This window comes from Thermobia domestica, chromosome 13 (assembly GCF_964235325.1).
Source record: "Thermobia domestica chromosome 13, izTheDome1.hap1.1, whole genome shotgun sequence".
Lineage (NCBI taxonomy): Eukaryota > Metazoa > Arthropoda > Insecta > Zygentoma > Lepismatidae > Thermobia > Thermobia domestica.
In genome coordinates, this window is record NC_137466.1 from 207177880 (window position 1) to 207205407 (window position 27528).

Sequence of the window (27528 nt, forward strand, 5' to 3'; positions counted from 1 at the left end):
CTTACATCTAGTGAGCATTCTGTTATTCAAAATCAATATGAGTAGGGTTATCGAATTTTTATGTACATTGCTAATATAAGGAATCATTCTCTAAACCCTACCACAACAGTCGATTTTGTGGTATTCTTTTCCCAGACGTTACATCATATTGCATGTTTCTTAGGACGCTTCTTATATTTTCGTATTCATTCAAGTGTTGTTTCTATACGCCAAACATAATGTCTTCTAGTATGTGATGCTCAGTACTGTCTGCCTACCATTGACAGACTCTCCTGAGAAGTAAAAGACCCGGATCCGACACTCGATGGTCTCATGTGATTTGGATCTTACGTTGAGCACTAGAACAACGTCTTTTACAGCCTCTGGGCTGAAAAGGGACCAGTGGCAGATCGAACTAGGAGCCGTTTTTTGGGTGAAGAAAATAAATGAAGCTATTTTTTATATAGTTTTGAAAGATTGCATGTAGTTTCAGTTGCAATTTTTCTGTTATGCCAAGTGTAAAACAATACTTTAGGTCCGTAATGTCAACGTCCAACCTAGCAATAATATCCATCGAGAGAGAATTAAGTTTGAAACTTCCACAGGACCATGAAAAATTGTAAACTCAAGATAAGTTATACCTATAATAGTCTCGGTTCTGGCTGTTCCCCCCTTTTTACCTTCTAGATCCTCCACTGAAAGGGACGTTAAACTCCAAGCTAATTGACCAAAACGTATTTTCCTAGCTTAGCGAGACCACACATCATTTATGTAGTCATCTGGAGACGGCGATTGTCTAGAAATTGCTGTAACAATCCATATCGTCGATCTTTCAGTCGAAACAGGTAGACAACATTAGTTTAAGTTACCTCCTTTGGCAACATCACCATTATTCTTTTTACCATGAAGTTTTATCTCCAAAATGAATTATAGTCTGTTCTGCAACATCACCATTATTCTTTTCACCATGAAATTTTATCTCCGAAATGCAATATAAACCATTATTCTTTTCACCATGAAGTTTTATTTCCGAAATGCAATATAAACCATTATTCTTTTCACCATGAAGTTTTATCTCCGAAATGCAATATAAACCATTATTCTTTTCACCATGAAGTTTTATCTCCGAAAAGCAATATAAATCATTATTCTTTTCACCATGAAATTTTATCTCCGAAATGCAATATAAACCATTATTCTTTTCACCATGAAGTTTTATCTCCGAAATGTATTAAAATTCATTATTCTTTTCACTATGACATTTTTATCTTCGAAATGCAATGTAGTCTGTTTGGCAACATTACCATTATTCTTTTCACCATGAAGTTTTATCTCCGAAATGTATTATAGTCTGTTCGGTAAGATTATCGTTATTCTTTTCACTATGAAATTTTATCTCCAAAATGCAATATAAATCATTATTCTTTTCACCATGAACTTTTATCTTCGAAATGCAATATAAACCATTATTCTTTTCACCATGAAGTTTTTTTCTCCTAAATCCATGATAGTCTGTTCGTCAACATCATTATTATCCTTTTCACCTTGAAGTTTTATCTCCGAAATGCATTATAGTCTATTCTGCAACATCACCATTATTCTTTTCACCATGAAGTTTTATCTCCGAAATGCAATATAAACCATTATTCTTTTCACCATGAAGTTCTATCTCCGAAATGCAATATAAACCATTATTCTTTTCATCATGAAGTTTTATCTCCGAAATGCATTATAGTTTGTTCGCCAACATCGTCATTATTCTTTTCACCATTTAGTTTTATCTCCGAAGTGCATTATAGTCTGTTCGGCAACATCATCATTATCCTTTTCAGCATGAAGTTTTTATCACCGATATGCATTATAGTCTATTCGGCAATATCAGCATTATTCTTTTCATCATGAAGCTTAATCTCCGAAATGCATTATAGTCTCTTTGGCAATATCACCATTATTCTTTTCACCATGAAGATTTTATGTTCGAAATGCATTATAGTTTGTTCGGCAACATCATCATTATCCTTTTCACTATGAAGTTTCATCTCCGAAATATATTATAGTTTGTTCGGAAAATTTAGAAAAAAGTTGGTATATTACGGGGTGTCTTGATCTAATGCACGACATTTCCTGTATTGGTTATCGGGATATCAATGGACATGTCGCATGGGTTCCCTGTAGAAATCAAGAATCCGTAAGTTCGGAAAACGAGACTTCCTGTAGTATTCCTGTGGAACATTTCTGGACTCTTTGCGGGATAATAAAATAACGTCTAAATATTCTCTCGTGACACGCATATTCCGCTGCTAATCCAAAGGAAATCCCGTGGATATTTTCATTATACTTTAAAAAATTCTGTTAAAAGATTGGATGTCCCGGGGCAAGTTTAGGACCTAGGAGATGGCCAAAGATGCCCCGCAATAATGTTATTGTATGTGGGTGGTGATAACACGTGTCAAGAAGAAGACATTTCATTTTTAGCCCCTTTGTTCAAATTTCTGGCGTCGCCAATGGATTCTGTAGTAGAGTCCATTCGCTAGGGTTAGTCATTCGGTAGAGGAGCACATTAAAAGGAACATAAACGCTTAAGTGGCAATCTGAACGAACACACGGAATTAGAAAAAAAAAATCGAAAGATGTGATATAAAGGTACACTTTTCTCTCTTTTCTTTATACACTTTTCTGTATAAAAATACATTTTAGTTGCTGACTTCAATGATACAATTGATTTTGTTCTCTGGTGAAAAATAAGTTAGTTGAGAACAAACATTAACTAGTCAGGTACCCTTATGCCATTAAAAAGAAGACTCTGTGTTCAGATTTAGATCCAAGTAAAGGGTCCAATCAGCAAATAGGAAGAACGGAATCTACAATATAACACTTCAAACAATAGAAGAGCTCAGTTTTCAGCCAGATATACCAGTAAAATACACGAGATTTCTCAAAGAAGTTTGTTGAATGTTTCAGATCAATTTGTTAAATGTTTATTTGCTGCAATATTTATGTGGAGAGCATTGATCTCGTACCTGTCAACCTTTTAAGACCTCCCCTTGCTTTTTTGGTGGCATTTTACTCCTAAAACAGAAATGAACTAAAACTACTTGATAAAAACTGTTCGTACTCACCCACAAAAGAGAATTCTCAAAGGAGAACAGCTAGAATCTCCGTAGAATCTGAAAATATAAGAAAACATGAATTAAACTGAGAAATTAACACGTAGAATTTAAACGTGTGAAATTATAGTCTTTGCCAAGGGGTATCAGGAAATATCATTAAACGTAGTTTGTGTATAACCAACAAAAGTAAATGTTAATTATAATACTTACTAAACGGTATGGTATACTCTTAACAGAATGTTCCATAGTACAGTACTCATCTTTAGTATAAAGTCGATTCTCGCAATTTCTGACAGGTCGTTAAAAATCTATGTGAAATGTTGCATATATAGTTTTTGTGTCTTTTAGATGTGTATGGCAAATATGTTGAAAGTAGGGCATGATATGTAGTTTCTGGGCCATAAATGTTTTAGACGTGTATGGCAAATATATTGGAAAGTACGGTAGGGTATGACTTTCTGTGCCATAAATTTTTTAGATGTATATGGCACATATGTTGGAAACTAGAGTAAGGTAAATAATTTGTCTCTCACAAATCTTTGGATGTGTATGGCAAATATGTTGGAAAGTACGGTAGGGTATGTAGTTTCTGTGCCATAAATGTTTTAGATGTGTATGGCAGGTATGTTGGAAAGTAGAGGAAGACATGTAATTTCCGTGCCTCATATCTTTGGATGTATGTGGCATATATGTTGGAAAGTAGGGTAGTTTCTATGCTATAAATCTCTCGGATACATCGTTTGTAGTTTGTTTCAAGACAAAATATTCATTTTTTGGATGAACTTCTTATAATTTATTCAGTTCTTGTCACAATAAAGAATGCTTGTATATCTAGTACAAAAGATGTATGTTATGATGTATACGTAAAGCACAGAAACTTCAGGAGTAGTATCTAGAATCAAAACAGTCACAAAACAAATATAATTAAATTTCTAGAAACTGTTCTTTAATTAAATTTGGAAACCAGCTTCTCTGTTAAATTGTGACCAAATAAAGAAGATGTGTTCTAAAGAGAGTAGATTTATACCTGTACTCCTACAAGCCTACAAGGAAATTCCATTCAAAAGGAAGGCAGCATTCAAACCGAATAGAAAATAGAACTGATTAATATCGTAGAGAGAAGAAGACTGTACGAGTAAACTGATTATGCCTACTGGAATTCTCTAATGGAATTACGTCAGTGCGCTAAGGTTTTTGATGTTAAAAACAAATCCCGAGTGAAAAAAAAAAGTATGCTCTCAGAATTTCCAGCCGATTCCCATGTAATGATTAAATTTGTGTTTACAAAAATACGTTACTTGCTTTTGCTGTGTTAATAAAAGTGGATGTATACATTCTGTATTTACTATTCAGAGAAAGAGTTACAGAGAGAATCCATCGTGATTATTTAATTACGGGGATAGATTCCAGGGAATTGGTCATACCATGCGTTGGTTTGGTTACCATGTTCACTCTTTGAGCCAAGAATCATACCCTACAATACAGCCTTTAGCCTATATATATATATATATATATATATATATATATATATATATATATATATATACAGGTATGCTAAAACAGTTACTGCAGTAATGTTCAAATTTAAACTTTCTTTTCTCGTTCAATACTCTTAATGTTGTGGAAAACTCCTTGTAAATCGTTACCATTTTCTTCTTTGCTATCAACCTCAATTAGAATGTTCGAAAACACTATCATTGGGCTGTTCTACTACCAACGGTTCCCAAACTGTGATACGCGGAACACCAAAAGCTCCTTGAATAGACTGGAAATTAATAAATGCACAATATTATAGCGTTTAACGAAAAAAAAATGGTCCAAAGATTGGACGTCTAACAATTATTAGGGCCCATTTGGCTGAACGAAACGATATTTGTGAAAGTAAAGCCTAATGCTTGAAAGCAAATCGAGAAAATATACGAGGTGCATACGAAAAGTATATAAGACTCATATCATTTCGTTCATGATGGGTATTGTATAAAAACAACATTCGTATGGATAAGACAGATGTGGTTTATAAAGCCTCATTTGAGTGTGTCAAATAAGCCATTAAATTCATTAATCATAGGCTAGGGTGGATTTTTAGAAATGAAATGAAGTCCTTAAGTTTTAACGTCCCACGATTATGCTTTTTAGGCTAAGAGAGATGGATGATTAAGGCAAATGAATGATGATGGAAGAATTGGTGGAATGAGAATGTGGAAGGTAACGGGAGTACCTCGAGAAAATTCACGGACACGATGTTGTCCACCACAAACTTACTTGGTCGGAGAGCGAACCAAGGACCCCATGCACCAGAGGTAAGCGGTCTACCACTGAGCCAAGGTGTCCCCGATGGCTTTTTAAGACATCCACATTTTGTTCCGTAAAGCTGATTCAAAAGAGTCAAAAAGTCATGCTTCGCGAGACACCCATATTAGATGCATTGTTGATTCAGATTTTTTTTTTTTTAAAAAAAAAGAAAAAACTATAGCGCTACAAGCATTTGCGAAATTTTGCCATATATATCTTATTCTGAAAATAACGTTTTCGTAGGATCCCTGGTTCATTGGTGCCTCGTGCCAAGTCGGTTTTGCATTTCTTCCCTTAGTCTCGGAGCATAATTGTGGGACGTTAAACTTGAAAAAAAAAAAAAGACTTGAAAATGTTTTGTTGACGTACGGTATAGAAGGTTTCATGTTATTGTATGCGTGCTTGAAAATCTCTTACGTTGGCAACCTTGGAAATGTATATTGAAAACGGATGTGTGTTAAAGACAACGAGATACGAATATATATATATATATATATATATATATATATATATATATATATATATATATATATATATATATATATATATATATATATATATATATATATAACTTTGGTTTCAAAAAAACAGAGTAAAAGCGTTACGAAACAAAAGGAGTTTCGCAACAGATAATCCAAGAAGAGCCATTCACATAGATTGAACGAACCGCGAACAAAAGGGGAACAGAGACGCAGCGGGATGCGATCGTAAAACTACAGCCGAAAAATTCGTCTTTTTTTATTTCACCGGCTGCAAACTCTGCGATTGAAATAAAGAAAAACAGTTTTATTGTTTCTCAGTCATACAGGGAAACAGGGTTCTGCAGAAAAGTATCCCTGATTTAAAACATAAGGACATTTTTTTTAAAAAATATTATTAGTTCTAGCATTAGATGACAATAAATAAATAATAAAAAGTGTCCAGAGTTTAGGTTTCTACCAATCTAGAACTCTTGTTCTAAACAATATGGGTGAATGTTAATTCTCATGCTTAATTTTTGAAAAAATCAAATATAAACTCTTTTTTGGTAAACTTAAAAGCTGATAGTGTACTATAATGACGTCACCTATTAACATAAAACTGATCCTAAAATATTCACTAATCAAGATTTTCATTAGGACAATGGCAAAACAACAGTATGCGCTAGGCCTATACTTAATTAGATAATACTCAAAGTTGCAATTAATTCATACATTTTGATGTATTTTTAACAATAATATTATCCAGAAAGGACAGCAAGCTAAACAAAATAAACTGCTTGAGGAGAAAAATACGAGGATCATTTCTTAAATAAGACACACTACTTTTTTGTGACTTACACCTTTATTGTTTAGAAAGGATCTCTTTATAGGCCGAGTTCCTTCGTCGCTAAGCGGTTAGCGTAGGCGCCTTTGGCTTCGGAAAGCCGGGTTCGATTCCCAGCGGGAGCTCATGTGGCTCGGAGTTTACGTTAATCAGTAGGCAGTCTCATATAGCCTCACTGCTGAGAAGGACGTTAAACTCAAAATCAACTCAACTCAACTCTTTACAGGCCTTCAACATAATCTCCTTGCTTGCCAATGACGGAATGCCAACGTCACGTCCGGGTAGCTTATCTATTCCATCAAGGACGCTATCTTTGTAAACCTGTCGAATAGCTACGGTAACGGCTGCAAAATGCTCTTCCAGAAATGGAAACCGATGTCCACGTATACGTTGTACGAACTAATATTGCCGTCTTGTGTGAAAGTAAGTAATTAAATGCTTTACAATGCATTTTCTCCAATTATTCTAATGTAAGTTTTCGTTTACATATAAATTTGATACACGAAAATAATGTGACGTACTGCAGTTTTAAAAAAAATATATACTTTTATGTCGGGTTGGCAACACTATAGCCTGGTAGTATCACAGAATATGTCAAATAATATCTTCCTGTTGATATCTGCATAGTATGAAATGTCAGCGTTTAATCTATTAGTTTAAAACTTACAACAGTGTAACAAGATATATGGTCCACCCTGTATATAATCTGCAACCCTTTCTCTGTAAGAAGGAAGAAAAATGTATTACAGCTGAAGAAGGGATGAATAACTTATATATACGCCATCAACCTTGTCATGTTTAGCTTGTAAATTTTAGAAGAGCTTCTCATAAATTACCCCAACATGTATTTTTTTCTTCTTTCTTTTCTCGGTCTTAAATAAAAATTAGCAAAAGAAGTTCCGCTAAGTTTGAAGAGCAGGAAGTGTTTTTTTTTTTTTAAATAACATACCGTGTTATCTTTTTTAAGCTTACCTTCGAGATGGTAAGAGAGGATAAAGAAAGAGGAATTCATCTTCATTTTTCGTTTTTTTTTCAATTTTTTCCCCATGATTAAAAAAAAAAACTACTGTTAAAAACATCAGAACACAAAGGCGGTGTTTTTCTTACGTCCATCGATTTCTTGGTTGTATCATGTGGGGTGAATATATGGTTAACGAATTCAATCTTCTAATACGGTACTAAAGGTTAGAGTAACAGTGTGCTAATATTTAAATACGGGGTTTGTCCGGAAAGTCGTAGGACTGATTTTTCCCGCCAACACGTGAAGGAGGGGGATGTTATTACGCTGGTTGGGTGGTGATGGGTCTTAGCTAGCAGCGCACCAATTGGCAGTCGTCTCCAAGCCTTCAAGGAGTGTAGATCGAGTTTAAGATGAACCCCTTTCAAGGTGCTTTGCCATCTCCACAATGAATCGTTTGTTACAGCAGCATTACGTGAAGTTTTGCGTCAAACTGGGTAAACCTGCGAGTGAGACCAATGACATGATCAAGACTGCTACGCCTCACCTTGCCCGTAAAAAGCCTGCTTGAGCAAGTCGAAACTGAAATTGATGTTGATTTTCTTTTTGACTGCAAAGGTCATAGAACGTTTATACCGCCTAGTGAGACTGTGAATGCTGCATTCTACATCGAAGTACCTGAAAGACCCATGAAACGAGTGGCCCGTCCAGCAATCGCTGGATCATGGAAGCTTCATCACGATAATGCGCCGGGCCACACCATCTTTGCTGTCATTGACTTCCTGACCAGCTGTCATGGCATCACATGGCTTCCCCAGCCACTCTACAGCCCAGATATCGCTCCTGAAGACTTCTTCCTCTTCCCCCGATTGAAAAGGACTCAATCACGGCTCGGTCCAGGACATTGAAGAGGCTATAAGGAGCGAGCTGAAGAGCTTTTCAGTTTCTGCGTTCCAGGGAGCTTTCAGTGATTGGCAGAGCCGCTGGAAACGCTGTGTTGATGCAGAAGAGGCATATTTTGAAAACTATTAAGTCATGTGTCAAAATTGTGAACAAAAGTTTTTTTTAAAAAATCAGTCCTATTACTTTCCGAACAAACTCTGTATGTAATAGCGTGAGAAAATAGTGGTAAGTCACTTCTTGCGAACCGGAAACCTTCCGTTCGTTGATTTGAAGTTTAGTGTCTCTATAATAAACAAGGCTATTTGAGACGTGGACCTACAGCTTAAAGTGGAGTTCCAACCACATTAACTCCTACCCGGAAATCGAACCCGGTCTCCCATGCCAAAGGCGTGTAATGATTCATTTTTAATTAAACATCCGTTTCTTTTAACATATGAGGAGTAGTCGTGTGAAGCACAAGTAAAAACTTTCATTTCTCGAACTTCCAATCGTTGGTAAAGCTATCGCCTTTGGTGCAAGCGGTCTCGGGTTCGATTCCCGGTGGGGACTCTCGGTCGAAAAATTGTAAAAGTATCATAACACACATTGAGTTAATAATGAAAACCACTACAGGACTAAATAACCTAAATTATCTGTTCTCACGTAAAGAATTTCATTATCTTCGTTTGTTTCGACTTGATTCTTTTTACAGTCAACAAAAATCTTCAATTTTGTTTATAGCTTAAAACATTTCGTTAATAACATTTGGTCAGGTGCAATAAAACATCTTAACATTTCAATTATTTCCCAAAACTTACAGGGACAGAGCCAGTAGGAACTTCTGGGAGGGGGAGGGGTGGTGAAATATTCTTATTTTTCTTTCTCACACCTGGCTTTTGCAGCACTGGTACCTAATATCCCTGGGGTAGTGGGAGCCCCCTGGATCTACCGATGAAAACTTCAGATGGGTATGGCGCACGCTTTTTTTTTTTAAACTTCATTCCCTATCTTGTCGTCATGTTCTTTATTAATAAGAGATAGATTGTGTTTCTGTGTCACACTCTCTTCTACGGCTGCCTCTGGAAAACTTGAAACCAGTTGAAACTGTATTGTTTTGTTTTCACTTTGTCAAATAATTGTCGTACTGTACTTCGAATTATCCAATCAGTGGCCTATTTTTCAAAGCTACTATAGTGCTGCCAAAATGTCTTGAGCTGTGGCAAATAATCGAACTAAAGCTCACACCCTCGCCACACCCACGGTTGAGCCAATAAGGGTTCAGCTGTTACTAAGCGAGAGAGCCTTAGCCAAAGGGAGTGGAATTCCTTCAGCCGATAGCAGCGCTCGGAACGGAAGACTAGGTGTCAAGTCAATGTGGTATATCTATAGTCTTATATTATGTTTTTTTACAAGTCGTAAAATATCATGACACACATGCACTAGAATAATACAGGAATAATAATAAAATTCATTCATAAAATCTAATGTTGATCGCTCTAGTTTGTCATAATTTTATGGTATATGCAATTGTAAAAAGTTTGATTTTTTAAAAGTTTGACACTTATATTACAAGATTAGTAGCTTTGAGAAATAGGCTCCACGAGGTTCGTAAGTTCGGTTTATTGATGATTGTTTTGTCATTGTTTTCAATACAGCTTTCAAAAGGCAATAATAAACTTTTCAGTGGCGTATTTAGGGGGGAGGCTTCCGGGCTTAAGCCCCCACTCCCCGAAATCTTACTTTATATAGTAAAGTATATAAAAATATCTTGCAGAATTTTCACATTTTCAGGCAAAGCCCCTCCCGAAACAAAATCGTAAAATACGCCACTGAAACTTTTGTTCGAATTATTCTATATTTTGAATTATACACAGAGAAAAAGTACGTATATGACGCACGTAAAAACGTAGGTTACATGCGTACGACTATAGGTAACATATTGCAGCAAACATAGAATTGAAAAACGTATGTTTTATACGTACATTCCGCAAGAACAAATAGGAACATATGCACTAAATTAATTAACACTATTCCTGTAGTAATATTATGTATTTGGTAAAATATTCTTTTCACCTTTTTTTTTTCTTCAATTATAAAGCATCAGTAACAATTTTTGTATCAGACATTTAATACATCAATAATCTATCTTTTTCTTCATCTTAGTACGTTCTGTCATTACAATTTTCTTCTTCTTCTTCTTCTTACAGATTTGTTTTAACATTTTTTTTAGAAACAAATTTAAGATTTCATGTATGAGAAAAAGTTCTAGATTAAATTTACAATAGATTAGGAAGAAAAATGTATCATGTTATTTTGTTACATAATTTCGTTAAATATTTAAATAGAAAATTTAATTTTATTGTATAATTCATTATTCCAAATCTGCATATATATATATTAATAAATTGAACATCTTGATATAAATAATCTTTGACAAAATGATAAAATCTACTAAAAAAAAAAAAACAAGGATCTTATAAATATAGGATCTGCCGCATATATATCTTCATTCCATTAAATAATGAAGCCGAAAAACAACCGAGCATCGGCACGTCTGATTGGCTACTCTCGTTTCCGACATCGTCTGATTGGCTATTTTCGTTTCCGCCATGTTTGTTGGCTCAAAACATTGCGATCCTATTGGGCAGAGTGGGCAGAGTAGGGGTGGCGAAACTGTGACGTATGGCTTCAACATTTTGTTTTAAGGGCAGATCCTCTATTTATAAGATCCTTGAAATAAACAAACTCTTTCAAACTTTATATATATATATATATATATATATATATATATATATATATATATATATATATATATATATATATATATATATATATATATATATATATATAGACAGATAACACGGGAGTTGACAAATTGAATTTCGATGACAGCATAAAATATACTGTAAGGACCATGTGCCAAAATGGTCCGTTACACATTCCGCAAGAACAAATAGGAACATATGATCCATCTATACGTACTTTCCGTATGAAACAAATTAATGTATATAGGTGGTCAGAATCTCCTATATTGCAGATGGACTTATATAACATATATTTGACGTACGTATACCTACGTAATATACGGAAAACTGTTAGATGTCAAACATGCTGCAGCGGCAGGATGTAATACCTAAGCGGGAAAAAACACAGTATGTATGTAGCATATGCATAATCTATTCTCCGTACAGATTTCCGTAGTAAACTTATGGATTCCGTATATTTGTACAATATACCGCTGTCCGGATAACGGATTTTTCTCAGTGTATCCAAGTTAAAAATTAACGGAAGTCTCCTGTATATAAATAATATCAATTATTTGATCATGAATAATTAAAGTCGTAACTTTTAGATGTAACTTTAAATTTTCTCTTCTTCTTTCTTCGGAACACGACGAAGAGTCATTATACAACGTTCGCAATGTATACATAGCGTAATAGGTGCGCAAACACTTAAAAAAGCAAGAGAGAAGGCAATACGTTGCATCCCACCATGAAGCGATAAGTATAGTATATATATAGAATTGGAAAGTGCGATCTAGCGTTCACGATGAATGGTGACATCTCTTGAAAGAATTGTTTGGAACGAGAACATAAAAGGAAGAAGAGAAGAAGAATGGGAGAGAGAGAGAGAAAGGTACGATCGAAGGTGAATCCGATCTCTGGAACAGCTGCTGGAATTCATGCTATGAGAAAATGAAGATCTCCAAGATGATAGGAAAGTCTAGTATCTTTCCGTAACGGAAATAGTACTTCTGGAAAGATTTTATCATCTCAAAGGAAATACAATTATAATTTGTAATATTACTATTTTATTACTATTTTCCATTATAACTCCATTGATTACATGAAGAGAAATGAAGTTTTCAGTTCATTGAAACATAATTAAAGTATAATTATGAATTCAAAACGAAGTTTGAGCTTTCTCGTGGCAAGTCGGTTAGCGTACGCACCTTTTGTGTGGGAAGCCCGGGTTCGATTCCCAGCGGGAGATCATGTGATTCGGATCCCACGTTAAACTATAGGTGCACTTTTCATATACCGTAGCCTCGCTGCTGAAAGGGACGCTAAACTCATAAATCAAACTAAATTAATCAAGACGAGGTTTTCTGGCGTCAAAAGTATAGAGTTGTCTTGCTTTCGTGACATATGATGTAGTTCTCTTAACTGAACAAAATCACTGGGCCCTTCCAGTGTGAAAGACTAAGGTAGGTCTGTTTTTAATTGGATTTTAGTGGAATTTTATAGTAAGTTCTAAAAATATACCCAGAATGTATATTCATACAGGAATAAGGAATAGCACTGGAGGTAAGGTTACTGCAAGGCTCCACTGCAACCCACGAGGGAAAGGAAGCCAAAAGCTCCACTGCAAGCTAGAGACTTTGATTTTAGGCGTGGTACTTCCAAGGCTCCCTGCATGCCAGGAGGGAAAGGAAGCCAAAAGCTTCACTGCAAGCTAGAGGCTTTTGATTTAGATGAGGTACTTCCAAGGCTCCACTGCAAGCCAGGAGGAAAAGGAAGCCAGAAGCTCCACTGCAAGCTAGAGACTTTGATTTTAGGCGTGGTACTTCCAAGGCTCCCTGCATGCCAGGAGGGAAAGGAAGCCAAAAGCTCCACTGCAAGCTAGAGACTGATTTTAGGCGTGGTACTTCCAAGGCTCCCTGCATGCCAGGAGGGAAAGGAAGCCAAAAGCTTCACTGCAAGCTAGAGGCTTTTGATTTAGATGAGGTACTTCCAAGGCTCCCTGCATGCCAGGAGGGAAAGGAAGCCAAAAGCTTCACTGCAAGCTAGGGACTTTGGGTTTAAGTGAGATACTTCCGAGGCTCCCTGCAAACCAGGAGGGAAAGGAAGCCAAAAGCTTCACTGCAAGCTAGAGACTTTGGGTTTATGTGAGATACTTCCGAGGCTCCCTGCAAGCCAGAAGGGAAAGGAAGCCAAAAGCTCCACTGCAAGCTAGAGACTTTGATTTTAGGCGTGGTACTTCCAAGGCTCCCTGCATGCCAGGAGGGAAAGGAAGCCAAAAGCTCCACTGCAAGCTAGAGACTTTGATTTTAGGCGTGGTACTTCCAAGGCTCCCTGCATGCCAGGAGGGAAAGGAAGCCAAAAGCTCCACTGCAAGCTAGAGACTTTGATTTTAGGCGTGGTACTTCCAAGGCTCCCTGCATGCCAGGAGGGAAAGGAAGCCAAAAGCTTCACTGCAAGCTAGGGACTTTGGGTTTAAGTGAGATACTTCCGAGGCTCCCTGCAAGCCAGGAGGGAAAGGAAGCCAAAAGCTCCACTGCAAGCTAGAGACTTTGGGTTTATGTGAGATACTTCCGAGGCTCCCTGCAAGCCAGGAGGGAAAGGAAGCCAAAAGCTCCACTGCAAGCTAGAGACTTTGATTTTAGGCGTGGTACTTCCAAGGCTCCCTGCATGCCAGGAGGGAAAGGAAGCCAAAAGCTCCACTGCAAGCTAGAGACTTTGATTTTAGGCGTGGTACTTCCAAGGCTCCCTGCATGCCAGGAGGGAAAGGAAGCCAAAAGCTCCACTGCAAGCTAGAGACTTTGATTTTAGGCGTGGTACTTCCAAGGCTCCCTGCATGCCAGGAGGGAAAGGAAGCCAAAAGCTTCACTGCAAGCTAGGGACTTTGGGTTTAAGTGAGATACTTCCGAGGCTCCCTGCAAGCCAGGAGGGAAAGGAAGCCAAAAGCTCCACTGCAAGCTAGAGACTTTGGGTTTATGTGAGATACTTCCGAGGCTCCCTGCAAGCCAGGAGGGAAAGGAAGCCAAAAGCTCCACTGCAAGCTAGAGACTTTGATTTTAGGCGTGGTACTTCCAAGGCTCCCTGCATGCCAGGAGGGAAAGGAAGCCAAAAGCTTCACTGCAAGCTAGACACTTTGGGTTTAAGTGAGATACTTCCGAGGCTCCCTGCAAGCCAGGAGGGAAAGGAAGCCAAAAGCTTCACTGCAAGCTAGAGACTTTGGGTTTAAGTGAGATACTTCCGAGGCTCCCTGCAAGCCAGGGGGGAAAGGAAGCCAAAAGCTCCACTGCAAGCTAGAGACTTTGGGTTTAAGTGAGATACTTCCGAGGCTCCCTGCAAGCCAGGGGGGAAAGGAAGCCAAAAGCTCCACTGCAAGCTTGAGACTTTGGGTTTAGATCAGATACTTCCAAGGCTCCAGCGTAGGACAACAAAGAGGATTTGGTTAGTCGAAACTGATGCCTCTCGTTGAAACTTTCTCGGTTTTATAGGTGCTCCAAGTGAGGCGGTGGCGCTGTTGTTCCTTCATCATCACATGACAAAAAGATGTCGCTGTTGTCTCCGTCGTCTGCTGCTATAGTAATTCAAAATAAGATGCGCATGATTTATGTTTTAAAATAGAAGCACATGTTGGCTGTTTCTTAGCACAACCATGCGGCATATTACAATATTAAGATAAACCTCGCAGAAGTAGGAGTGCAAAATAGAAACTGGATCCAGTAGGCTAAGGACAGAAGTCAATGAACAGCGTTTGTGAATTTGGCATTCAACCTCCAGGTTCTAGATACCATAGAGCTGATTTGTTAGTTACGTGTGTAGATATGTTTATTTGTAATCCCATGTTCGAAATGTAGGATCGTCTTGCGCTAAGAAATATACGGTCTGTCCTATAGTTATTCATAAACTCACACTGAGTGCAATCAAACTAATGTTGGTCGCAAGACGAGACGAGACATAATTTTATAGAGATCTCGTCTCGATTCTTGAAAAGCTTTTCAAGTCTCTATTCGATTTTCCTCGTTTCGCTTTGTAAACTTATGAATAAAATTTGTGCTCTCCTTTTCCCCTTAATTCTATCTAGAGGTTGTCAGAATCTGTCCGTGTTACCAGAGGTCTACGAAGGATGTGATATAACAACATGTAAGCAACACTTACTATTGGAGTATGTTGTATACTGACTTGCTTATCTTTAAAGGCAGATATTTGCTATTCATTGTGTTCGTACAATCACTTCATTAATTTATAGTTTTGTGTTATCCATTACGTAACACTAAAATAGATTTAATTGAACTAATGTTGTCTCGTCTCCAATTTATAAGAAAAACTACTTCTCGTCTCAATTCTTAAGTTGTTTTCGAGACAAGATATTTCTTATATTGTGGATAACACTAGATTGAACCATTTCGTCTTCAGTAGAGCTGATCTCGCTTTATGCCAATAAAATTGTTAGGTATGGCTCACTTCTAATACTTGCAGCTAATACACAAAATACACGGCTAACATAATATTCTCTTAAATGTCTGTACAATCTAACAAACAACTGTAGATTGACATGGTCGAATGATTGATGTCATTAGGTTGCCAATTGTAAAAAAAATGTCTGTTGTGGGTTCGATTTCCATGCAGGACATGGGTACGTGGGTTGTTCAATAAAGATGTGGCTTGACCCATTTTCAGTTGAGATAGGTTATAGATATTGGCAATGTAGAATAAAACATATCTGTATAGAAATATTGCAAAATATCAGCCTCCTAACCTAAACCGTTTGTTTGTTACAAATCCAAATCCATGACAAGGTGTGACTATGGACAAAGTTGAGGCCAGAGCCGTGATCGTTACTTGCTATTTTTAAGGGGAAGTCGCCCAAGCAGATTCACGAGGAGATAACGAATGTGTATGGTGATGTTGCCCCATCCTACAGCATGGTGAAACAGTAGCACAAGAAATTTAGGTGTGGTCGGACATCAGTGCAAAATAACCAAAGTCCAGGAAGGCCTCAATCAGCCATTGAAGTGACACTGTGAAACAAGTGGAGGAATTAATCCTGGAAGGCAGACGAATAACTGTCCAGGAACTATCCCAACAGGTCAAGATAAGTGTAGGGTCCATCGAAACAATCATCCATGACTATCTGCACCTGTCAAAAATGAGTGCCAGGTGGATTCCAAGATTGCTGCAACCTTTTCAGAAGGAACAATGCGTGCAAGCAAGCATCAAGGCAATGTTTGGAACTGTGCAATCGTGACCCAAAGGACTGTTTGATGTCTCATTACACAGGACGAAACATGGATCCATACGTTTGATGTCGAGACCAAAATGGAGTCCAAGCAGTGGTGTCACAAGAGGTCACCACCCCCCAAAAAGGCTTGTGTGGTGCCATCAACTGGCAAGGTGATATTGTTTTTTAGGATTGTGAGGGCATCATCATAACGGATTACGTTTCTAAGAGAGCAATAATTACTGGACAATGTTACAGTGATCTGCTTCAAAAGTTACGAGGAAAACCCAAAAAATTCATACGAGGAAAACTGTCGAAAGGTGTGCTGCTGCTCCAGGACAATGCAGTGTGTCACAATGCCGACATTGCCAGGAGACAAGCAGCCACTTGTGGGTATGCAATTTTGCCACATTCTTCGTACTCGCCTGATCTGGCACCGTCCGACTTCTTCCTCTTTCCTACGCTGAAGAGATTTCTTAGGGAAAACGTTTCTCTTCAACTGCGGACCTGATTCCTGCAACATCAGCTTGGTTCACAGAGCAACCTGCATAAGTTTGCAAGTATGGCATGCATGCATTGAAGCACCGATGGGAGAAGTGTGTAAATTTGCGTGGTGGCTATGTGGAGAAGGAGTAAGCTTTTGCAAAATATCAACGCAGCTGTATGAACTGGAAATGGTTCAGGCCACATCTTTATTGAACGCCCCACGTATGTCCTTTCAAAAATTCAATATTTAAACCCATAAACGGGCAGTAATCGGATTTCCAAGAGTCAATGGCGTGGTTTTGTAATCTATCTCTTTTGAAAGTGAGTTAGTGTGATGGGGAACGGCCCATGCATAATGATTTATGTAAAAACTCTTCAGTTACATCGGATTCAAGCCCTATGTGTGGTTAGAGCTCATGCGAATAGCAGATTGCGTCTTTTATAACGTCGGTAAGACATTGTATTTTAGCAGGGGAAAAAGTGAATCCTAGCTAAATCGTCATCGTTTATAATCAATTCTTTCACTTGTCTATCTTTCTAATCTATCATAGAGGCTGACAAATGACTACAAGAATCATCCTTAGTGGTCTCTACATCCTTTTCCAACCCACGAAGTTTTGTTTCCCACATATTAACCGTACTTTGATCCAGAGTTTTTTTTTTCACTACAAACGACTTGCAAACAATAATTAGTTTCAGCAGGACTCATATTTTCCAATACTAAAAATTCAATCTCTGCGCTCTGGTTCAGCCGCGTTGACACAGTAGACACAATTGATTCTATTTTACATAGCACGATGAAACGATATTTTAGGAACCGTGGCATGTTTCTAGTGTACGAATGTGCTGCACTATTTTGTATTCACGCTACGTGAGAACCTGCAGATGTTTCTTTTTTCATTTTTAAAGCTGTCCCACGTACGTATTTTGGAAAACTGCTTTTCCATCTCTTCTTACGTACATCTGACGTAACTCAAGTCTTCCACACACAAAGTCACCACAAGTTTGTGCAAAATCAATAAATAATAATGTAGAGTATGACATACTGGATAGTCGAACATTAGTTTCTGTTTAAGATATTTTCTTATGCGTTCAAAACGACAAACTTTAAAAAAATCGAAGAAAAATGAAGATTACATGATATGATAAGCAAAACACATTACAACCATCCTTTTTCAAACAAATAGCAAATACTGCTGTCAGAGAATCAAACACGTTATCAAAGAGAAGGGTAAACATAAAATCAAAAGCAATTTGATAGCAGCATAGATACAAAGATTTCTTAGACAAAATGCAAGAACGAGAATAGAAGGCATAATGGAAAATAGGAATAAATGTTAAAAATAGCAAGAAAAGAGATAAACAAAACGGAAGTGAAGATAGAACTTGTAAACCCGGTAATGAATGATAATGATATCAACGGTATTTTGTATAATGCGAGGGTTGTTCAGTAAGTATGGTGCTAATACTTGTCCTATCAGGGTCGCCATTAAAAGCGGAAGGATGAGTACTTTAGCAAATGACAATGTCCCGCAAAATAGTTTTGAAAGTATTCTTCGTTACATTGTGATTTTGTTAAGTCTGAAATTCCGGACACTGACAAACTAATCACAATTTTTCTAGAATTTAAAAGGAAAATAGGTGAAATTTCAGAGAAAAATAGGGAAACTTTTTTGACACGCCTATATTTTAAATTAGTTGAAATGTACCTCTTTTCGTCAAATAATTTATAGAAGGTGTGTGTCTCGAGTTTAATATGGAATCCACATTACTTGTTTAGAACAGCGTTATGCCATGACGAAGTGAGAAATAAGATTTTGTCGTTTCTCATTGTTAGTGCCGTGCATCAAGTCGTCGTTTTGTACTGAACTCGCAATAGAGTATTACTAATAGCTGACGTGTGTTTCAGTTGGTTTATAACACCTTAAAGATCGTAACGTTTAATGATGAGCTTAATGACGTAACTTTCATTGTGCATATGTCTTGTTAAGGTGAGAATTTATCACGATAATTTTTGATGAAATATTGGCATTACCAATGTTCTAGTTTGGAGCTTCAGAAATCTGGCAAGTCTATGTATACCCCTTTAGAACAACAGGAATGTTTTGTGTTTATGGGAGCGACAGCAAACTACCCCCTAGAGCTCCACTACAAAGGCACTAACATGGGGAACCAGCTTCTATTACAACTAAGAAAAAGCTTAAATTTATTCAATTTTCCCGCCTATTCAAATTATCCTAGTGTATACCAGTGACGGATCCAGGGGGCGATCGGGGCGATTACCCCCCAGAAGAGAGAACTTTCTTATTTTATATATATAAATAAAACCCAACCCAGAGTTTTACCTCTTAAAGGTAGCTCTAAAAGTAGCAGTATTCCAACCCATCGCCTCCCCCAGAAGTCCATCCTGGATCCGCCCCTGGTGCACACTACTAATATTGAGATAATCTAAACGGAGATACACTTACCTAGGTTAGCTGAACAAGAGCTAATCTAAGATACGTTTAATTAACGTACGTCCAAATTAGTGATCTAAGCTAAGAGTAGATTTATTCCAAGAAAGACCACCTCACTTGTATTAAGTTGAATCATTAAAGTAAAATAAAATGAAATGTGTGAGTTTACGTGCCACATTAAAGTCTTTTAAGCTAATGGAGATAAATGATTAATGGAAGTGTGTGATTATGAATATATTGGTGAATGGGAAATGGGAGAAAACGGAAGGATCCCGAAAAGACCACAAGAACTCCTTTGTTGTCCAGTACTAACTCACATCACCTGGGGTGTTACCGCAAACCCCTCGCTCAAGAGATATCGTATCCCCTCTAAACTTACTGGAGCTAACAAACCTGTATTAAAGATAAACTAACGGAAGTTAAACTAACTTAAACTTATTTCACCGAAGTTAACATCAGCAAATATAATTTAATTGACGATAACCTAAAATGCACTTTCCGACGTAAAGCTAACCAAAGCTTATCTAAGAGACACTTAGCCGAAGCTACATTTACCTAATTTAGACCAACTATAGATAATCTAAGCTACACGTACAAAACTTAAACCACATTTAGCTAACGTAACTCCAACTTAGTTATGTAAACAAAACTAAGCTAAGAAACAGATTTATTCCAAGAAAGACCTCACATATATTAAGACCCAACTTCTTGTGAATCATTAAAGTAAATTTGAGCTTAAACATATTATGTACTAGGAGAAACCCATTCTTCGCAGGGAGAATATGTTTCATTTTGGAGTACTAATGGAGGATGAATTTGGATTTAAACGGCATCGGAAGTGTAACTGTTCATCTCAGCCACCCCGAAAACTATGAATTCAACTCTAGTATCGGTTATTTTCGATCCTTTTTAGATACCATCCTCTTCTCTAAGTTGCGAGGCTGAATTTGTATTTAAACGACATCGGAGTTGTCACTATTCATCTTAGCGAGCACGAAAACTCTTCGATTCAAGATTAATATCTGTCATTTTCGATCATTATATATATTGAGCGAACTATGAATTCAACACTAATATTGGTCATTTTTATATATTGAGTTCCTTCGTGGCTAAGCGATGGCGTGGACGACCCGGGTTCGATTTCCGGCGGGAACTCATGTGGTTCGGATTCCACGTTAATCAGTAGGGCCCGTCTCATATAGCTTCGCTGCTGAAAGGGACGTTACACTCAAAACTCAACTCACTTGGTTGCACCATCAAAGTGAAATGATAAAAACATCCCAGGCCCGAACCTATGTTGAAAATTTGATCGAGATCGGTCGGGTAGTTCAAGAGTTTGATCCTTTATCAAATCCGAGTCTTTTCAAGCCTAAAGAATTGTTTTATTCCGAGAAATAGGATGTTAGTGGTCATTTTGCTGTTGCAAGCTAAATTAATCCTGCACTAAGTGCTCATCTCAGGAATACAAGTAGCATCGTTGATCTTTATAATGAACGAACTGTTCTTTTATGTGTCATCGTTCATATTAATCTTTATCAGCCTACAGGGATAACAACTAGACAAATTAACCAGGTTATTTATTCATTCAATCGATCAAACTTTGAATTAGAACTCTCATTATGCAAGTAATATACAAATATTCTTTTCTCCACTCTGTCCACATGTGAGGTACCACCCATCACTTTATAGTGGTTTAACTAACTTTACCATACGTGTGTAGTTGTCCAACATGTTCATGTCATTGCATATGAACCCACAAACATGTCAGCATGAGAGTTGTGAGTTGTTCGTTTCTTTGGCATCAGAGGGGGAGTGGTAATTGGTGGGGAGTCACCTCCCATACATAATAGCTTCTACACACTCATTGTGGAAGCTGTAAGCGAAACCAATAATAGATCAGATCACGCTCCTTGTCCCTGTCATGATATATTACACAAATTAATCAATCAATATCTGGTAGATGCCACGACAAGCACTCTACTGCACCTTTCGTAGTAATTTCCTATACAATATGCATCGTTCTATCTACGTGTGCTGTTTAGCCAAATTGTCTATTATCATAAACGTTCATCTAATACTGTTCTCATCCACCGTTCATGGAGAATTTAAAATAAAACCTTCGTGATTCATGGATCACAATTCCCTTGTCAAATATATTTTATGTACAGCTTTTGGTGAGCTTATTACCGGTATTAAATTATAAAATGCTTCTAGAGAATTTGTTTAACTTTCTTTTTAAGTTTTGAATTTAAAACAACAATTTTTCCCCGCGCTGAATCAAGTTGTAAATCATCTTTCACAGCCATTTAAGCTTATTCTAATACAAAATTCTATGACAAGCTGTAATGTAACGTTACCCATCTAACCTTATATATGTTTCTTACTTAAGATTATTCTGCTTTACGAGTAAACAGCTTGGACTATATGTCTTCATAGATCGAACCTAAACCACGTGCACCAAAACCAAATGTTACAGGAGGACTATAAAGTCACTTATTTATCAGTAAGATATAAGAAATGCAAGGACAGATGTTCTACGGAAGGACTATAAAGTCACTTATTTATCAGTAAGATATAAGAAATGCAAGGACAGATGTTCTACGGAAGGACTATAAAGTCACTTATTTATCAGTAAGATATAAGAAATGCAAGGACAGATGTTCTACGGAAGGACTATAAAGTCACTTATTTATCAGTAAGATATAAGAAATGCAAGGACAGATGTTCTACGGAAGGACTATAAAGTCACTTATTTATCAGTAAGATATAAGAAATGCAAGGACAGATGTTCTACGGAAGGACTATAAAGTCACTTATTTATCAGTAAGATATAAGAAATGCAAGGACAGATGTTCTACGGAAGGACTATAAAGTCACTTATTTATCAGTAAGATATAAGAAACGCAAGGACAGATGTTCTACGGAAGGACTATAAAGTCTCTTACTGATAAATAAGTGACTTTATAGTCCTTCCGTAGAACATCTGTCCTTGCGTTTCTTATATCTTACTGATAAATAAGTGACTTTATAGTAAGATATAAGAAATGCAAGGACAGATGTTCTACGGAAGGACTATAAAGTCACTTATTTATCAGTAAGATATAAGAAATGCAAGGACAGATGTTCTACGGAAGGACTATAAAGTCACTTATTTATCAGTAAGATATAAGAAATGCAAGGACAGATGTTCTACGGAAGGACTATAAAGTCACTTATTTATCAGTAAGATATAAGAAATGCAAGGACAGATGTTCTACGGAAGGACTATAAAGTCACTTATTTATCAGTAAGATATAAGAAATGCAAAGAGAATAAACCATTCCCTATCCTATCGGCAACGTTTATTTCTCGCTGTATTGCTCCTTCTCGTTAATCCATTTTTGTTTCGTATAGTATAATACCTCAGGACAGATGTTCTACGGAAGGACTATAAAGTCACTTATTTATCAGTAAGATATAAGAAATGCAAGGACAGATGTTCTACGGAAGGACTATAAAGTCACTTATTTATCAGTAAGATATAAGAAATGCAAGGACAGATGTTCTACGGAAGGACTATAAAGTCACTTATTTATCAGTAAGATATAAGAAATGCAAAGAGAATAAACCATTCCCTATCCTATCGGCAACGTTTATTTCTCGCTGTATTGCTCCTTCTCGTTAATCCATTTTTGTTTCGTATAGTATAATACCTCGGTAAGAAGTATTTTCTGATTTCGTAATTTCTCTAAGCATTGGCTCAATTTTGCTGTATTTAGATATTGAGTCAAAATGAAAATTAAGATCTTACTACAATACTCATGACTTGTATTAACTTACCTCTAGTCTTTTGAATCTGTAGATGGAAGTCCCAAAACTTACGTTGTACATGTATTTATGCTGAAGTACAACTATAGATCATACCTACTTCACTTGAAATGTCTTATTAGTAGGTATATTCTGAAATTCCAAGAATAAGCTCATTAACTATAGGTAGGTACGAGTGTAATATTTCGAAACTATGATATTGCAAATACAACTCGTATATGCAGGAATCTTTGTGTGTGTGTTTGGAAGTAAGGGAAGAGGAGAGAGAGTTGAAAGGTACACGAGTCATAACTCCAGTCTTCATCTAGTTTGTGCCGCGAACAGACATCAACGATAACAATATTAATAACAATAATAATAAGAGCGATCCTTTGGTATAGATAACCCCCGAAGCAAGTTTGTCTGGAGGGTTGCTTAAGCGTAAGGCGCCTCTAAGCTTCCCAAAGGTCGTATAAACTGTCATTTCGAATTCTCTCACACTCACGGCGAGTGATGAAATTTAATGCAGATCGAGTTTCATTATCATCCAGGAGCGCTCGAGTTGCAATCTATAAACTGAATAATGGATGTTCCCGGCTGACAACTTCATCACAACACTTTAGGATTTATATAACGTTGGGAAGAGGTATGTTGCAACGTTTCTTTTTTTCAAAAAAAAAAAACATAAAGGCAGTACAGAAAACATTGTTTAATTATTGTTGGTGCAGCGAAACCTATTATGTTGGACACTCGTCTATCTTGGCTTAATGTTTATGGAATAGAGAAGTTCCCGTAGGACACCTTACTTATTGCCATGTAACGGGGTTGGATAGGAAAGGTTTTAGAACTCGTGAGATTCTTAATAAGCTGTATTATTATTTTTTTTAAGACAACTTGGGTTTCGTTTCACAGTGTGAAATACGGTAGATTTACAGATCTCTGAGATCCGATATTAAAACTGGAATTGGAAAAGGAATAAAGACAGATACGAGAACTGAATCCATGTCAATGAATGATTTCTCGCTACTTCTTACAGTGGTTCTATTTTTTACAGCAGTGACGGGCAAACTGTGGTCCGAGAGTCAAACGCGACACCTTGAAAGTTCTGGCCAGCACACAACATGATTCATAATGTCTATAATGAATAAAAATAACAAGAATCAAGGAAAATAAATAATTCTCGATCCAGGGCCGGGTGTAGGTTTCTCTGAGGGGGTGCACCAACAACTACCAGTACATTTGAATTAAATTTGAGTTTTTTAAAAATGCCTTGAGGCATCTGTGATGTGAATGAGGAATTCCTTTGGAAATGCTGTGTGTCTGCTCTCGATGAATTCTTTTCCTTCAACCTTCAAAAAATTGACTTAAACTATTGATTTTGTAAAACTCACTGCTATCTTCTCACTTTAGGTAGTGTATATTTAAAACGAAGGGGGGGGGGGGTGCACGTGCACCTTTGTACACCCCTAAATCCGACCCTGTTCTCGATTATATTTTTCTTTTCCTTTCCTTTCTATGTTTAAGTTGATGTTAGTGGCAATTTCATTCATCACAATTTCCTTCATAATCTTCCTCTTATGAAGTACTATTATGAAATCACAATCCTACAGATTATAATCTTTCAATCATTAATAAGGTCTGAGTAGGAAAATTTTTGTCCACGAGCTTTCACGTCGCGAATGATGTGAAACGAGGAGATGTGTTGTCATTATCATTAAAATTTGTCCTGGAGTATACTATAAGAAAAATCAAAGATAGCAACCAAGGCCTAGAGTTGAACGGTATTCACCAGGTCATGGCGTATGATGACGATGTAAATTTAATAGTGTATAATAGGAGAATAACAGAAAGAAATGCAGAGGTCTTATTAAGCACTTGCTGGGACATGGGTTTAGAAGTAAATTCAGAGAAAACTAAACGCATGAAAAATGAAAAATGAAATGAAATCCTTGAGTTTTACGTTCCACGATTATGCTGGTTAGGCTAAAGGAGACGGTGATAATGAGTAATGAATGAAATGGTGGAATGAAGAAAGTGGTTGGAAACGGGAGAACCTCGAGGAAACCCACGCACACGGTGTTTGTCCACCACAAAGTTCACTTGGAGGGGGCTGGGATCGAACCCGGGACCCCTACATGCATGGAAGTTCGTCGGAATCGTAATACGGCAAATGATGGATGCGTTAAAATATCAAATAATACTTTCGACAAATTTGGGATGCACGTATGTTTTTCTCCGGGAAAGTTCTTGTAGAAGCCGCTTACGAGTATGAATCAAATGTGATACGACGTTACAGTCATCACTTTCTTCCATGGCGTATAAATTTTATTTATTGTATCTTTTGTCTTAAAATAGGTTACTGTGTCACACCTAATAGAATTAGTAGTGGGTCTACATTAAATCTGCTTAGAGCTTTTATAACATACCCTATGTTCAATTGTTACAATATATAGATATTTTGTAACATTTCCTATTCTTGAGACACATTTCTCAATAATGTTCTCGGTATATTTCTTATCTAAACCTGGACTTTTAATTCCTTAACATAATGTAAGAATAGATTTGAGTTTAGTCGAATTGATTTTGAGTTTAACGTCCCGTTCAGCAGCGAGGCTATATGAGACGTGGACCTACTGATTAACGTGGAATCCGAACCACATGAGCTCCCACTGGGAATCGAATCTGAGTCTTCCACGCCATAGGCGCGTATGCTATAATGTAGGAGTAGAATACCATGTAAAAGAGAAAATAAAAATTTGAGATGCATTGTGTTTTTCAAATTCTTCCTTTTTTTGAGTTTTTTTGTTCGTTTTTAGCAGCATGGCCATATGAGACCAAATCTATCTCTCTCTCGTTTCTACGTCGAGAAGAATCATAGGGAATAAAAAAGATTAAAAAGGATGCCTGCCAACCCTTAGCTGCGGCATCAGGTATGTGTCAACCTTCACGATAATGAGATCTGATCAATTTGCCGTGAAAATGCTGTTGCAAGCAGCACCAAAATCATGTCGAGTTGTGGCAAACCGTACCCATAACAAAGTGTATCCTACCAAAAACAGTTCTGAGAATAGGAAATTTTGAAGAGAAATAGATGAATAAATTATTGCAAAGTAGAACAAAACCCGACAGGTACACATTGACAGTCAGAGAAAGAGAAAGGCTATGTTGAGTTTTCAAAAATAAATCTTTTCCAGCGTTTGTTTATTGTTCTTCTCTGTGTAGAATGGTCTTCTGCCTGTAGATAATAAACTCAACAACTCAATGAAAGGGAAATTAAATTATATGCATGAGTGTATGGCTCCAAGATATTGCTTTGGATACAAGGTTATTCTGGGAAATATATTGCTCCAATTTAATAAGAACAAAAATTATGAGACTACTATTTCTTTGCGTCAATTTCGTTTTCTTCTTTCCCAGAAGTTCAAAGGCAATCCTAGAAAAGATATTAGAAGTTGCAACTCACAGCAAACAATAAAAACTAATCAAATATTAGGTTGAAACACACTGGAATCTCTTCTTAGAAAGTGAAAGCTTAAGTGTAACAGAAAAACATAGGTTATGCCATTAGGAAGTATCGCTACTGTGGAAACAGACCGTTATTCATTGATTTTAGTAATTGTTTATCACACACACACACACACACTGCATTTATCACGGACGTTAAAGTATTGCAAACATCAAGTAGGAAACAAACATTGGAGGTCTCTAAAAAGTAACATTAAAAACTTTTTAAAAAATAACATTATTATTTAATTTTAATAACTGTATTCTAAAACTATTTTGTTTATTACAAACTAAATACAACTATTATTTAGAAAGTACTTCACAGGACACCAAAACAACATGATACATAATCAAACGCAGTTGAGTTCGTTCCTCTAGTCGCTGCCTTAACTTAGATTTGGGGGGGGGAATGTTATTCTGGCAACACTGTAATTTCTATGGATGGCAACACTGAAAATTCTTCAGGTTCATAAATTCTTCAGGTAGAATAACATTATCTATGATTGTGGTAAGTTGCATTTCATTATTTCCTTTCACTTATGAATAAATATACAAAAGAAAAATTGTAAATTTTATATTATTTTTAGTATGGCAGGCTCTTAACTTTTTAACTCTCTCATGTCTTATTTTTATATTAGGCTACATAGGATCAATTCTGTTGACAATGTAACAAAAGTGTAATAAAAATACGGTAATACACGAATTCAGTTGATGCTTCCAACCCGCTAATTCCGTGTTGATGATGGTAGGACCCAACGATCTTATAAAATAGAGGATCTGCCCTTATAACAAAATCTTGAAGCCATACGTCACAGTT

General features: G+C 36.8%; 1 protein-coding gene across 1 annotated transcript in view; it reads right to left on the bottom strand.

Annotated features, from left to right (window-relative positions):
* Window positions 1–27528, bottom strand: part of LOC145668977 (calcitonin gene-related peptide type 1 receptor-like) — a 789948-nt gene that overhangs the window by 470868 nt on the left and 291552 nt on the right. The window contains exon 2 of the mRNA XM_081737282.1: window positions 3099–3146. The gene's annotated coding sequence lies outside the window, so the exon portion shown is untranslated. The remainder of the gene's footprint in view (window positions 1–3098; window positions 3147–27528) is intronic.